Genomic DNA, 14,200 nt, shown 5'->3' on the forward strand with positions numbered 1-14,200 from the left:
CTTTTCACTATAAAAAATGCATGAAAGAGAGGGGCGAAACTCTCCTTTTTTCATAATTGCGAAAAGATTCACAGAAAGCAGAGAACACCACAAGAATTGCTCTTTCGTAATGCCTTCTTCTTGGACAAGGCGAGGCTTTATATCATCTGCTTTCAGGACAGGCACGTAGAATTGGCTCTTTGGCTCCTTCTCACTGATATGCTTGTTCCTCCAACAAAATGCCAAGATAACTAAAGGCTTTGTGAAACTCCAATTAACCAGGATGGCATTTTGGAATCCAAGCAAGAAAAGGTTAAAATCCAAGCCAGCACACTGTCAAAATAGCATACAAGAGCAAACAATACTTGGTGACTCATTTTTACCGTTTGAGGTAAAACATGTCCTCAATAAATTTTGGGCTGTCACCTTGTACCACTGCTACTATATTGAGCATTCATTCAATGTGTTAATTTTTAGAGATGGTAAGAACACTTTTCTGGCCAACCAAAGTGAATAATTATATGTAAGTACAGACATTGTTCTATAAGTGCAGTCTATGACAAATGCAAATGGAACTTCCTGTCCATTGCTTTGCTAAATAGTGCAGTTAATATCATTTTCACACCATTATGTTTGGTATATGCTGGAGACAATTAGTGACTAATAGTTATAGGAAGCTTCCACTGTAATTACAGAGCCAGAGAAATTATAACAAAATGAACATTATAATTGCAAGTAACTACATTTAAACAGGGTGTAAAAATGGGTGCAAATTTGATAGATATTTCGTACTGCAAAAAATCAATTGGCAAAGACTAAGCAAATTATCAATCACTTAGTTTCCAAACATGTGAAAAAAAGACTTAAATCAAGCAAAAATCATTTGAACACAAGACTCTGGTGACTCTGGTGCTTGTTTTTTTAACATTGAAACAACAGACATAACTTCAATCATACATTAAGAGACCACTTCAGTTTCTATTTATAGGTATAAGTTTGAGTAAAATGAACATTGTTGTTTTATTCTAGAAACTAAATAAAAACATTTCTCCCAAATTCCAAATAAAAATATTATAATTTAGAGCAGAAAATGAGAAATGGCAGAAATATAAAAAAAGATGCACAGCTTTCAGACCTCAAAAAATGAAAAGAAAACAAGTTCATATTCATAAAGTTTTAAATCAATATTTGGTGAAATAACCCTGGTTTTAATCAGTTTTCATGTATCTTGGCATGTGGATAACTTTATGCCATTCCTGGAGCAAAGATTCCAGCAGTTAAGTTTGGTTTTATGTCTCGTGATCACCCATCATTTGGTAAAATTAAAGAAACTCATCCATTTTAAGTGGTCTCTTATTTTTTCCAGAGCTGTATTTTAACGTTGAAGGTCGGTAGTGTGCCCGTTCGGTTCCCTGTGTACAGTGTGGTCTCGCGCCACGGAGCCACTATAAGTCACGTGCGCCTCCTCCTCCGGTGCTGCTAGCGAAGTGCAGTTAAACGGTAAAGAGCTGAGAGAGAGAGAGAGGGAGAGAGAGAGAGAGAGAGAGAGAGAGAGAGAGAGAGAGAGAGAAGGAGAAGAGCTCAGTGCTCTCACCACCAGGCGCTGAGTGCTTACACATTAGCGCTGATTCGCTCCCTCAGTGTGAACGCGTTGTGTTTTCTCCGGTTTATTTTCTTGTGGTTGTAAACTTGTTAAGTTACATTATCCTCAGGGCTGAACGCAGCCGTTACTCCGCGTTCCCCGGCGTAATTTCAGCGCTGAGACGTCGATAACAACAGCTGGAGGGGTAAGTGTCTGTTTCTGTACATTTTAATCCAAGACTTTTCACTTTTCTGCTGTTTTATTCGCTTTTCTTGAGTGGTCAGGTCGGTGAGGATGGAGACCGCTGGTCGCTGCTGTCTCCGCCGCGCGCGACTCCCTCCAGTTTAAATCTTAACGGTTTCAGCTCATGAAGAAGCGTCATATTAACATAATTAGCATTACTTAACCTAAATCTATCTAACTGAAAATTAAAGCTAGTTTATGAACAGTTTTAGGAGATATCCACGATATTATCTCATTTTTTCTCCACGTAAGGAAATTATCAGCGGTGAATGAAACTCTCACGGTGTTTGGTTGTTTGACAGGTCGTTACTTCCAAGCTCAGTAAGTGTAAATTAGTCATTGTGGTTTTCTTGGTTTGCCTAGTAGAGTTAAACCCTCTATGGCATGGTTTTTAAATTTGTTGAGAAAAAAAAATCTTAGGTGCCCCTGATGTTGATATCAATAAAAATATGTATATCAACCATTTAACATTAAATGTTGTGCAAACGTTGTTTCAACGTTGAATCAACATTTAATGTTTAATTGTTGTGCAAACGTTGAAATGTTGATTCAACATAATGTCCTCAACATTTTACAATTCATTACCATACATTTAAAAAAATAAATTTTAGTGTAGTGATAAAACAGTGGTTTTACTTCCATTTGCAGTAATTGCTTAATAATTTGGCTCCAATTCTTCAGCATAACTGGGGGTCTGTTCATGTTCTATTTGTTTTATCGTTGTGTTTTTGAAATCAAATGTTGAATCAGATTAGTGGTGGGTAACATTCTTTATACTCACCTTTGCTACATTGATGTAAGTTTATTGTTATAAATCGATAACCATAGGACCATAGCCATATGATTTTCTGGTTTTAGCTACATGTAGTAATAAAAGCTTTTGGTTGTAGTTGTACAGTTCCTACTTATCAGAGATGTATATAAATAAAAATAGAGAATAAAACTAGAATTATTCATTTTTTATCATAGCATACAGTTTTTTTCTTCTTCTCCTCTTTTTCTTTTTCCATACAATTTTGAGCATCCTTAAGGTGAGATATGGTTTATTAAAGGTTAATCAATCGGCATTCAAATAACGCTGCCATAATAAGGTTGATTCACTTTTCAAAATCAACACCAAATCCAACCTTGATTCAGCCATTACATTAACCTTGATTCAACGTTGAAATGCCAGCTGGGACTGATTTAGCATTTTGCGTTGATGTGTAACTGTATAATGTTGCCCTGGGGCAACAATTGAAAACACTTTACATTTAGTGAGTAAATGATAGCAAAATAGCCACACATGTGTACAATAGTAAAAAAGAAAAACAATGAAAGGACAATGTAATAATCAGCCAAAATTGATTTTGTTGTCTAAGTGCAACACGATGCCATATAAAGGCCTGGTCTTGAACTTTCATTCATTAAAATGGAAACTTTCCAGTAAAAGAAAACTGTAGTCTACACAATCAGGTTGGCAGTGTTAAATCATACTATAACTGTTGATTTAACAGTTTAACCGTTTATATATGTTTGAATAATTTCCCCATACACGCAGCTTAGCTAGTAAAACTGCTAGTGGTGAATAATCTCTTACAATGTTTACAATGGTTGACAAATTGGTAGATACTTTGGAGTACAGTAAGTGTAAATTAGCCTGAGCCAATTTGTTTCCCTGACAGGGTTTAAGCACTGTCTTGGACTTGCACAGCAATTAAAATAGAAACTCTCCAGTGAAGGAAAACTGTAGTCCAGAACTTATACTTGTAAACTTAGTTCACATGCTGGAGTCAATTTACCTCCACATAGTAAAATTACCAGTGTTAAATTAACTTGACAGTTGGGTAGCTAACTACTTTTGGACACAGTGTCAATACTGTGGCTTGCATGGTGTTGTTGACAGTGTTTAAACAACTTGTTCTTGGACTTACACTGCATTCATGTGGACAGCTCTACCTAAATGAACACAGTAAGTGGAAACACTGTGGAAACGCTGTGTACTCTCCATTAAAAATAGGGAAGCACTCAGTAGTTAGCAACCAACATTATTCAGGCAAAATCACTTCTTTGTAATTACAAAATACATTTATGCTACTTAAACTAATACATTGGTGAACATAAATGACAAAATGAATGTAAACCTGTAATTAATGAAAACATTTGGTCTCATGCAAATGTTTCATTTTGTTCGGTTTTCACTAAAAAAGAATGCTGCACCACTAATAAAAAGACATCTAGCCCAGGATTAGCCTAAAATGTTTAAACAGACAGTGTTAATTCAACCTAACTTTGTTCATTAAAGCTGAAACCACACCATGAAATTAACAATTTCAATGCATGTGCAGTGCTTTTGTCTTGTGCTTTATCCTGACTGAACAGGTTAGCAGCCTTGAAGAAGGCAAGCCAAGCCTTCTCAGAGTGCCTTCAGGATCAGAGTGGGAGAATTACTGTAGGTGCCAATCATGTGCAGCTCTTAGAGCCCTGCACTTGAAGTGTAGGTGACAGTTTGCTTCATGACTGAACACCATTGGATTTTGGTTCAGTCTCTTGCTATTCAGGGGGTGTGTTCTATTATTTGATGGGAGCCTCCTGGAGCCCTCCTGTTTCTGAGGTGTGAATATGTGGGGTGAGCCCTTTGTGAACCTTGATGCTTGAAGCACTGATTGATATTCCCCTCATCTCAGCCACTGCACAAACATCAGAGCAGGTTTGTTCTTGCTTCTGTCAGCAGCGGTCCATGGAAAAAAAGGAACCCCACACTCTCATTCATCTGCCCTTTCCATTCCCAAACCCATCTCAGCAGAAAAAGGGAGAGAAAATTAGAGGGTGTTTTTTCCCTGCAGCTTGAACGATCCTTTCTGTGGAGCCAGCAAGCTAGGGCAGGATGTACAGAGTGCAGGATATCTGTATTCTCTGCCCCTTAGTTCTGCCCTTGCACATGGAGGACAGTGTAATCAGCTGTATCAGTAATGGATTCTGGGTTTCTACCCAGGCTTGGGTGAATATATTGAGATACATTGTGCTTGTGCCCTGAAACAGCTCTTCGCTTTCTTTAGCAAGCATCATGTGAAGCAGCATCATGTGCTGGAGCTACAACCACAACAGAGAAATCACGTAGAATAAAGCATGCTTTTAGAGTGAATAATGACCTATGGTCTGAAACGAGGTAGAGGATGCTGTGGGCTATAAGAAAAAACAAGCCTTGTTTCTTTGAAGAGTATCTTAATGTGACAGCCGGGTCAACAGAGATCTTTAGGAATGTGTTTCCCCTCAAGAACAGGAATGCTTTAAGACAAGGCCAGACCCTGTGTGTTTTTGCTTTCCTGGCTAAAGCTGGGGTTGCCTGTCCAATGAAAAACATTCAGGGTGAGAGACTTGCCCTGTGCACTGTGTGTGCAGTGCTGAGAATCTGGCTTTAGCCTGAGGGATAACTGGTTTTTATAGACGTATAGCTCGCCTCCACCCTCAGCAGCTCCACCTGAGCTTAAGGCGCTTGTGCACAGCCCAGATGGTGCTAATATTCAGCTTTAAATCACCACACCTTGTGCCTTGTGCCTCCAAGTTGTGATTTAATATAATAAATCATTTGGGGCGGTTGGGTTTTATTGCTGTTTGGAAAGGATATGAGTAGAGAGGAAAGAGTGATTCATGATTCATGTTTCTTTTTTAATACAAAAACTTAAAGCCAGCACTGGTGTGACCAGCACCATTCTCTGGGTTCAGTTTTCTGTTGTTCAATACTGTAACACAAGAATACCCTTTAAATACCTCTATATATATATATATACACCCTCCTTGTGACACATCAAGTCATGATGAGTATATACTTGCTGTATCTTCGCTGTATTCATAATATGCCAAGAGTTATCTTTCATAATCTTTCACAATCTAGTGTTATCTTTTTATCAAATCACAAAGCAATGACAAAAACAGATTGTATTTCGTATACAGTCTTATGGCTGCTGGTGACAGCAGATACTTTTCAGTATAATTTGGCTTGGTGAGAAAGCAGAATTGGAAAATGGAGCAAAAGAAAATACATTTCTTTTGTCTTTTTGTGCTTTTTGTAATCCTTCTGCTTCTACAATTTAGGAAGCAGGTCTAAATTATTCCTGGCTTTCTCCACTGTTGCTCGTCTCAACAACAGCATTTGATTTTGCTGTATCAAACAATCTATCTCTTGCCAGAAGCTGTGAGGATGTGATACCTAAATTGTGAAAGTGTTTTCACTTAGAATGTTTTCAGTAGTGGCAGCAACACCCTCCCTCACTGAGTAAATTCTGGCAGGAAGAGCCAGTATATACCAAGTTCATGTTCATTTTTACACTCTGCTTGCATAAATTAAATGAAATAAAGCATCACTTAGCATCATGTATCACACTTGATATTAGGGGTGGGCGATATGGCTCTAAAATAATATCACGATATTTCAGGGTATTTTTGCGACAACGATATACTTGGTGATATAGGAAAACTAAAATAATTCATTAATTTCAGGAATAAAGTATAATAGTATAACAGTATAATCATAATGTGGCAAAGAAAATAATATAGCATAAAATAATATAATGCAGCAAATAATATTGTAAAATATTTAGTGCATGCCTATAAACTACAACTAAAACAATTATACAATAAATATACCTAAAGCTTCACGGTAAATAATAGACTACTTTTAAGACAGAACAGCCCTATTATCACGATATGGATTTTTAATATCATGATATTTCTGTGTCACGATATATTGTATACGATATAATATTGCCCACCCCTACTTGATATTAGTTTACTATTTTGAGTCCAAAAGAGAATCTGTACAGGCAGAGGATTGTAATGTCAACTGAGGTAACTTAGCTTTAGGATTTGATTGTTTACTGAAGACTGGCTTTCTTTCTCTGTGTAAATTACTTACAAGTCATATGTGATCTTCTGTGGCTTTGGTTTTTATGTAGTACTGTAAAAATGCATGGCGCATTGTGACATGCTGATGAATTGATCAGTCGTGCTTGGAATCATTAAATTGGCGATGTGTGGTGCCAGTGCCAGTATGTGTACATTGGATATTGCCATTGAAAAATATATGTAGTGGGAACACTGTCTGATCTGTTTCTCTTCATGAAACCATGAAATCTTATGGCACTTCTACACTACTCAATTTGACTGTGCTTACTTTTTAGTACCAGCTACCTGGAGCTTTTTAGTTTTGTAAGCACCACACAGTGGAAAGACTTTAGGCCTTAATTTTTGTAACATTTTGCTTCAGCAGATTTGTTGCTCTATAAAATGTTATATAAATCTATTGATGTGATTTTACATGTTTAACTTAACACATACATTTGTGTGTGTGTGTGTGTTTGTGTGTGTTCATTTGCAAGCTTGTGTTTGGATAAGCACTGTTGACAGCATTACAGCAGTCCAGATGCAGCCACTGCTTTCATTTTGTTCACCCCTGGCCTCTTTCTCTGTGCTCGCCTGTTGTGCTGTAGTAAAATAGAAACAGTGGGGAGTCTTGTTGTGTCCTCAGGTTTACAGCCTCTGGACTCCCCGCTGAGCCTCAAGGTAAATGATAACAGTGTCCATGCTGACTCTATCAGCTGCAGGGGGCCTTTCCAATATGGATTAAAAAGACACCCAGCATTAGGCTGCATCGAACTAAGGAGTATGTTTGTGTTTTGGCTTATTTTCCTCAGCTGCTTATTGTGCAGGGGTTCAGAAGGGTAATGCAATTTGGATCAGGGATTTAGATACAAAGGTCTTTGATGCTGAGTTGGTTTAGTTTTTCTGCTAACAGGGGCTGTTTGATAAATGTGTTTTTAAGCTATTTCTCTTGTAGCTCTGCCCAAACAAGGACTGGATAAAATAATAGTATTCATTGTTATTATAAAAAATGACAAAAATATATATCACAATGTGCTTTACTGAATAGAAATCTTTTTGTTAACCTAATACTACCAGCTAAACATGATGTTGGTGTTTATGTTATACCTCATTTTTCTCAGTGAAAGTTAACAATATAAGGAGCTTAAGAGGTGTTCATTTTCCATTGCGGTTTTGAGTTCTGATTATGTAATGAAACGTTTATAATTCTAGATGACCAACAAAAAATGTGCAGTAACGCTGTTGGTTATCCCAATATCAATGTAAAACTCAATACATTTTGATTCTAGATTAATTTAAGCTCCTTGGACATTTTTGGCACTCTATTTGCTGCCTATTACATTAACACAGTCATGTGTGGAAAAAACTCCCTTTGTTGCTTTATGTGAGTACTGCAGTTTAAGTTTGCTGTAATTGACAGTGTTATTGCAGCCCTGTCTATTAGTTTATTTTCAAAACTCATATTATGCTAACACTAAAAATAAGATTTATCTTATAAAATATGTAAATGCTGGAAACCTTAAATAACACCATACTTTGGAGAGATTTAGTGGAGATTCAGTGTCTGGGCTACTGCACATATTTTACAGTCGATGCCTGATTTCCCAACATTCAGAGAGCAGTTAATAGCAATAAATATGCCCTAGAATATTGGTTTGAAATATCAGTCAAATTTAAATGTCCGTTAAATGCGATAATATTTTTCTATTATGACACTATTGTACATTCCTGTAATAAAGTGTTATGGAAAATACACAAGAACAACTGCACTCTGCCCTCTGCCTTTACCCACCCTCATTTCGTTTGGTTCAATATTCAGCTCCAGTAAGCTGCATCTGTTTGAACAAGGGCCTTGACCTCTTTCCTCCAGGGACAGCATGGCTGACCTTGCAGTCTGACCTCAGCTTTCTAAGCTGGGATATGTGAAGAGAAGAATTATATTGTACTGTGCAATTTTAAATGACAGTAAATGCGAATTAATTGAATTAAATTAACCACAATTCTAGAGTGAATATGGTATAATGCAATATGATATAATGAGGTGCAGTGTTTCAATATATTGATCTATGCATAGCCTGTGGGTGTACTTTTTTCACACAGTATGATCATAAATTACCATATTTTAATTGTGCAATTGACTGATTTTCAGGGATTAGAAATTAATACTATATTAAAGGTTTTATGTGGGTTATTTCAGATGTTTGTTTTTATTATATGGTAGGTTTTGTGTTACTATTTTACATTCTTTCAAAATACATTTGTTTCTTTCTGTGCCACATTAGTCTACACAAATAGGTGGGGCTGTAGAATGGTATACCTAATTGTGCTGGATGTACAGGTTTAATTGTGTTCAGGTTGCCTTACAATTGTATTATGTAGGTCACAGTAATAGTGTTACCAGCATTGCTTGCGCAGTGCATGGATTATATTTAACACTGTTTTCTACCTTTTGAAAAAGAACAATGGGGCCCTCTTGAGAACTGAACTTAGGAGCAGTTTTTCTGTGGAAGTGTGTTAATAGGTGTGTAGGTGCTTGACATGACATCTATGCTCAGAGTGTTAGCATTATTACCCTGAATTTGGTTAGAAAAATAGAGGCTTTTTTCAGGCTAATTTATCAACTTCATTTTTATGTCATTTTAGTGCCATCCAGACTCCACAGTTAATTCATAGCAGGAGGATTAAAATATGTAACATTGTCCCTATAATATATATTTAAAGCAGTCGGCTTACTTTTCTACATTGCACACAACTCTTTGAATGTAGTTGGTTATATCATCAGCCAAAGTCACTTCAAGCTCAGATTAAAGCACCCAAACTAGAAAAGCTATTTCTGATATCAGCCTTTGTCTTGGTATCAGAAGTAATTCACGTTATCTCTATGTGAAAGCAAACAAAAGAGAACTTTTTCCATTACCATTATGTTCACTGAAAACAGTTGCAAAGAAAGACAATATACTTATCTTTGTTTGCATGACTCGAAATTGGATTTGGTGTATAATATTGCAATCAAATTATTTAAAGTCATCTTATATACATTAAAACAATGATAAAATATTTAACGCCTTTAATAAAGTAACACAATGTAATATGGATTATTGGATATCTTAATTAAAGAAGACAATTATTTAACCACAGGGTTGTTGTTAAAACAGATTTGAATCATTGCTCCCTTCATTCAGTGCTTTGCTGCTTAAAACAACTATATGCAGTGATACATGGATCCAGTGGAGTCTGGCTGTTTCCTTAGGAGGTTGTATCATGCTGAATCCTGGCTGTCATGGGTTGAATAGCCTGAGGGCTGCTACTAATTGGCTGCTGTATGTCTCCAGTGGGACCTGTGCTGTCAGCTGGGACCTGGAGGAACCTCTTTTGAATTAAAGAGCTGTGAATTCTGGGACCCTTAGACTTATTTATTATTCAAAGGGTCCTGAAGGAGCGGGGAATACTGGCACCTCTGCCTACCCCTTACACACTTGATTATTACTTCACAGGGATGACAGTTGTTTTGAAGTAATAACACTTTGTGCATTCTTATTGGAGCTTAAATCACTGTGCTTCTCATTGATGTACTAGGAAGACCTGTATATGCTTTCTGTTTTTTTGTTTTATTTTCACTTTTTGACAAGATTTGAATCTGAATGTGATTCTTAACACACTCTCAGTATTTCTATTCAAATGTAAAAATGTTTCCTTTTTTTAAAAGCTGCCATTTTGAATATTTTTGCATAAGAGTGATGTGTGTGTGCTTCCACAAAAAAGTGGAGTCAAACTGTTCAACTCCCTCTTTTCTTTCTCTCGTCTCCTTTTTTTGTATCTGCCACTGATCTGTTTTAAAGTGAAACAAATTAGGAGGATCCAGTGTTTTAGGGATTTTTTCCCTTTTAACGTCTTATTAGATTGTGGTGGATCCGACAAGGACATTGTGTCAGTTCTGTTGGGCATATGTTTGTTTGTGAGCGTGGAAACAAATCCAGTATACTAACATTTACATTTTAATGCTTAATTAACCTAAGGGGGACTATATGGCACTTCATTTACCAAACTACCAAACATTTATAACTTGTTTAACTGTTACAAGTAATGCAAAGAAAACTTTATTATGTCCCCCTATATAAAATTCTGATGTCCAAATCACAAAGTAAACCGAACAGTGATTTGTTTGTAGTCTTGCATTGGATATTGTGCATTTTTGAATTTTAAAAATATATTTCGAAGTATGTTGTAGATGAAATCTGCACTCTAGAAGTTTTAACCGTTTTTAATAATTCACAATAATAGTATCCTATTGAGAACCTCAGTAGAAATGAATGATTATTTAATGTGCATTTTCTGGGAATCTGACTTTGTGGGCACAAGAGGCCATATTTCATAATGACAAATGTTACCCTGGCAGACCGCATGCTCTATAGTTGATAGATAGTGTTTTGGTTTTCCAGTGGACCTGGCCACCTTTTACACAGTACTTAACTCTGGGAATATTGCTCATTTACCACTGTCTAATTAAACTCCAATTTCAGGTCTGAGAATATGTATAGAAAAACATCATCAGTCTTCAACCATGCACTCTGCTCACATCACCACCAAGTGCTGCATTTTCCTTGTATTTATTTCTTATTCCCAGGTGTGTTGACATTGTGGAGTAAGGTTTAAAGATGACTGCTGTTGTGACATGTTGTTTACAGAAGCTGAGCTCAGCTCACTTGGCTCCAACTGTGTGTTTGGAGTCATGAATAAGTGATTAGAGCAGAAACGTGTGACAGTTAAGCTTCTGCAAGACAGCCAGAAAATAACGGAAGCAGAAGCTCCTTCTTGCAATGGCAAAAGTACAAATTTTAAAGTGTGATGCTAAGTAACATCTTGCTTTTAGAGTTTTGAAGGGCCTCCTGACTAGATCAAGTGAAAATATTTTAGACACTATTTTATCAGTAAATCCTTTCAACTGTGTATAAAAAGAGTCTGTAATTCACCTGAAACCTGCTGTAATGGAAAATGTGCAGTGTGTCAAAGATTAATGATTCAAAATGTCGTAGCTTCAGATGACTTGGAGAAAAGCTATAAAACTTCTAAATGCCTGATATTTTGTTGGATGTGAGCTAGTCTGTATAGGGCAGCTGTTTGTTAGACTTGTATAATTAGACTCTGCAAAGCAAGTGATGCATGAACCTTAAGGACAAACACAACCTCGTTTTCCCCTCTAAGGACAATTGGATTCTGAGCAAGAGTGCTTGATGTTTTTGATTAAAAATGGATTTTATGGAAGTGCACATAGTTTGCAGCTTCTGATATTTTACCACATAATGGATTTTTCTAAGCTAGAATGAAATGGCATTGGCCTTTGCCTGTTCTAGTAATCTTGTTCTTGTGATTCCACACCGAGGATGTGATCACACCTTTAAGGTTTTTGGCTTCCAGCAATACGGTTGTATGTCAGGAAATTTTAAGCATTTAATTCAACGTTTGATCTTGTACATTGAATGCTGGGGGTAAGAGGATAATAAAGTATGTAGGGAAGCAAATGGACACAGTCTGATTACAATTCACATTGCCATGAGCATGCTGGCAAGTGTTCAACCTCACTCGCATATAACACCTCATAATTCATCATGATTAATTTACCTACTGCTATAGTGAGTATTAGTTTAGAGTATTAGATGGAGTTAATTTTAAGCATTTTTCCTGCAAACGTTTGTACATGAAGGACTTTTAAATGGATATATATTAATAAATTACTTTTTTATAGTATATTTCTGTTGAGTTCCCTTTTTTATTATTCAGCATATATTGTATGTGCTGAGTTTAGCTTATAAAGCAGCAGTTCCAGTACCAGTATGTACCAGTTCCACACTTATTTTGACTTATACAGAGTTCTAATAAATCTGTTAGATTTGCATGCTGCAATGTTCAGGCTAATCACGTTGGATCCAGTTCCATGAATATCTTGTGAATTACACCAAATATGACTATGAATATGAATTAGAGTGGAGATTACAGACTTCAGTTTATCTTGAATTAATTGGCTTTCTAAAATATTCATTGGAATAGTCACTAACAAAACACATCAAAATAATGTGTACTCAGTTATTAGGTTATTAACTCTTTCCTTGCATGCCACTGCAGTGTGCCCTAGCTTCATAACCATTAACATGCCTGCCTTGCTAAAATATCTAAATTATACTGCTGCAGAAATCTGCTGCCAAACACACTTAGTGAGCTGGCTCCATAAATGGAAGCTCTTTTATTCTATTAGTGTAAGCTAAGGCGGCCTTACCAGTTAGTTAAATCAGATTTCTTTTGGTGTAATGCATTGATATTCATGCCAACTCTGTCAGGCATAACCTTGAGCTGATAATTGATTTTAACAAATACTGTTATTGCTTTGGATGGTGTCGGCCTGGTTTTGGAAATGTGTGTCTGATTAAAACACAGGATTAGGATGTAGACACACAGTTTCTATATTAGCAGCAGCATACATATACAAGGAGCTACACTGTGTTCCCAATACAAACTAGCCTTTAGTCTGTGCTGGAGAAACCTCTACACATGTTAGCTGTGCTTCTGTTGGCTGAAACCCAGTAAAGATTCTCAAGGGAGTGAGAAAACCAGCAAGCCCCCTGTTAAACAGTGCAGGCGATACGACAACACTTTTCAGAGGCGGATGTGATGACACAGCGACTGTGAAAATGACCTATGATCATTAAAATTTGTGATGGAATCTCTGGATGGAACTGACAGTCTTCTGTGCCTAGGACTGGCTATCTACAAAAGCAGATTGTACACTGAATTTTAAGTTATGTATTTTGATTTCAGTGTAACTTATCTGCTACCTGCTATGTTTCTTAATGCTCAGCATGGAGTGGCCATATCGCAAGACTACAACTGAGCTGTTCGTCTTTGAAGATGTGCCAGAATTGGCCACGCCAAGCCACTGGCTCAGCAGTACTGTTCCCCACCTTATCTCTGATCTCTGCCTTTTACACCTGCACTCAGAAAGGACTGATTGCAGCTTCTGTTACAATAGGAGATCCTGGAGAGGATTCTAGAGTGGACGTGAGCACAGTGTCGTTTGAATTTGTGATGGTTGTCATTTAAAAAACTGGAAATCCCCTCTGTTATTGATGTATTCATATTTTGCTACTTTGCCCACAGAACCATTTTTGGCAAAATAATTTACATAAATCAATGTTGTGTTGAGTTTGCAGTTTAAAAACTGGATATGTTGTATGCAATTGAAACTTAAATTAAAAGTTTCATTAAGTTGAATATGCCACCATGCTGAATATAGTAATTTCCATGGTAATTTGTGGGTATGGGACGAGAATGGTAATGAAATGTTTTTAACACAGTCAGCATAATAATGAAATATCTACTTTTCTAACAGAAGCAAAGGGCAGTTCATTCTCTCTGCTTAACCTACTGATCTTTGACAGACACATCTTATACTCACGCTCTTACTCTTATTATTCACATTTCTTAAACCTGGAGGCACCAGGCCTGTTTTGTCTTTTCTGCTTTAACACAACCCCTGCAATTCTG

The 14,200-nt window shown here is 36.8% G+C and overlaps 1 protein-coding gene across 2 annotated transcripts in view; it reads left to right on the plus strand.

Moving 5' to 3' along the window:
* Positions 1-1,535: 1,535 nt before the first annotated feature.
* Positions 1,536-14,200, plus strand: part of rap1gapa (RAP1 GTPase activating protein a) — a 139,474-nt gene continuing 126,809 nt past the window's right edge. The window contains exon 1 of one of the 2 annotated variants that reach the window (XM_015605066.3): positions 1,536-1,766. The gene's annotated coding sequence lies outside the window, so the exon portion shown is untranslated. Of the gene's footprint in view, positions 1,767-4,410; positions 4,494-14,200 lie in introns of those variants that run through there. The other variant, XM_049486396.1, reaches the window with a different exon arrangement.

This window comes from Astyanax mexicanus, chromosome 13, assembly GCF_023375975.1.
Source record: "Astyanax mexicanus isolate ESR-SI-001 chromosome 13, AstMex3_surface, whole genome shotgun sequence".
Classification (NCBI taxonomy): Eukaryota; Metazoa; Chordata; class Actinopteri; order Characiformes; family Acestrorhamphidae; genus Astyanax; species Astyanax mexicanus.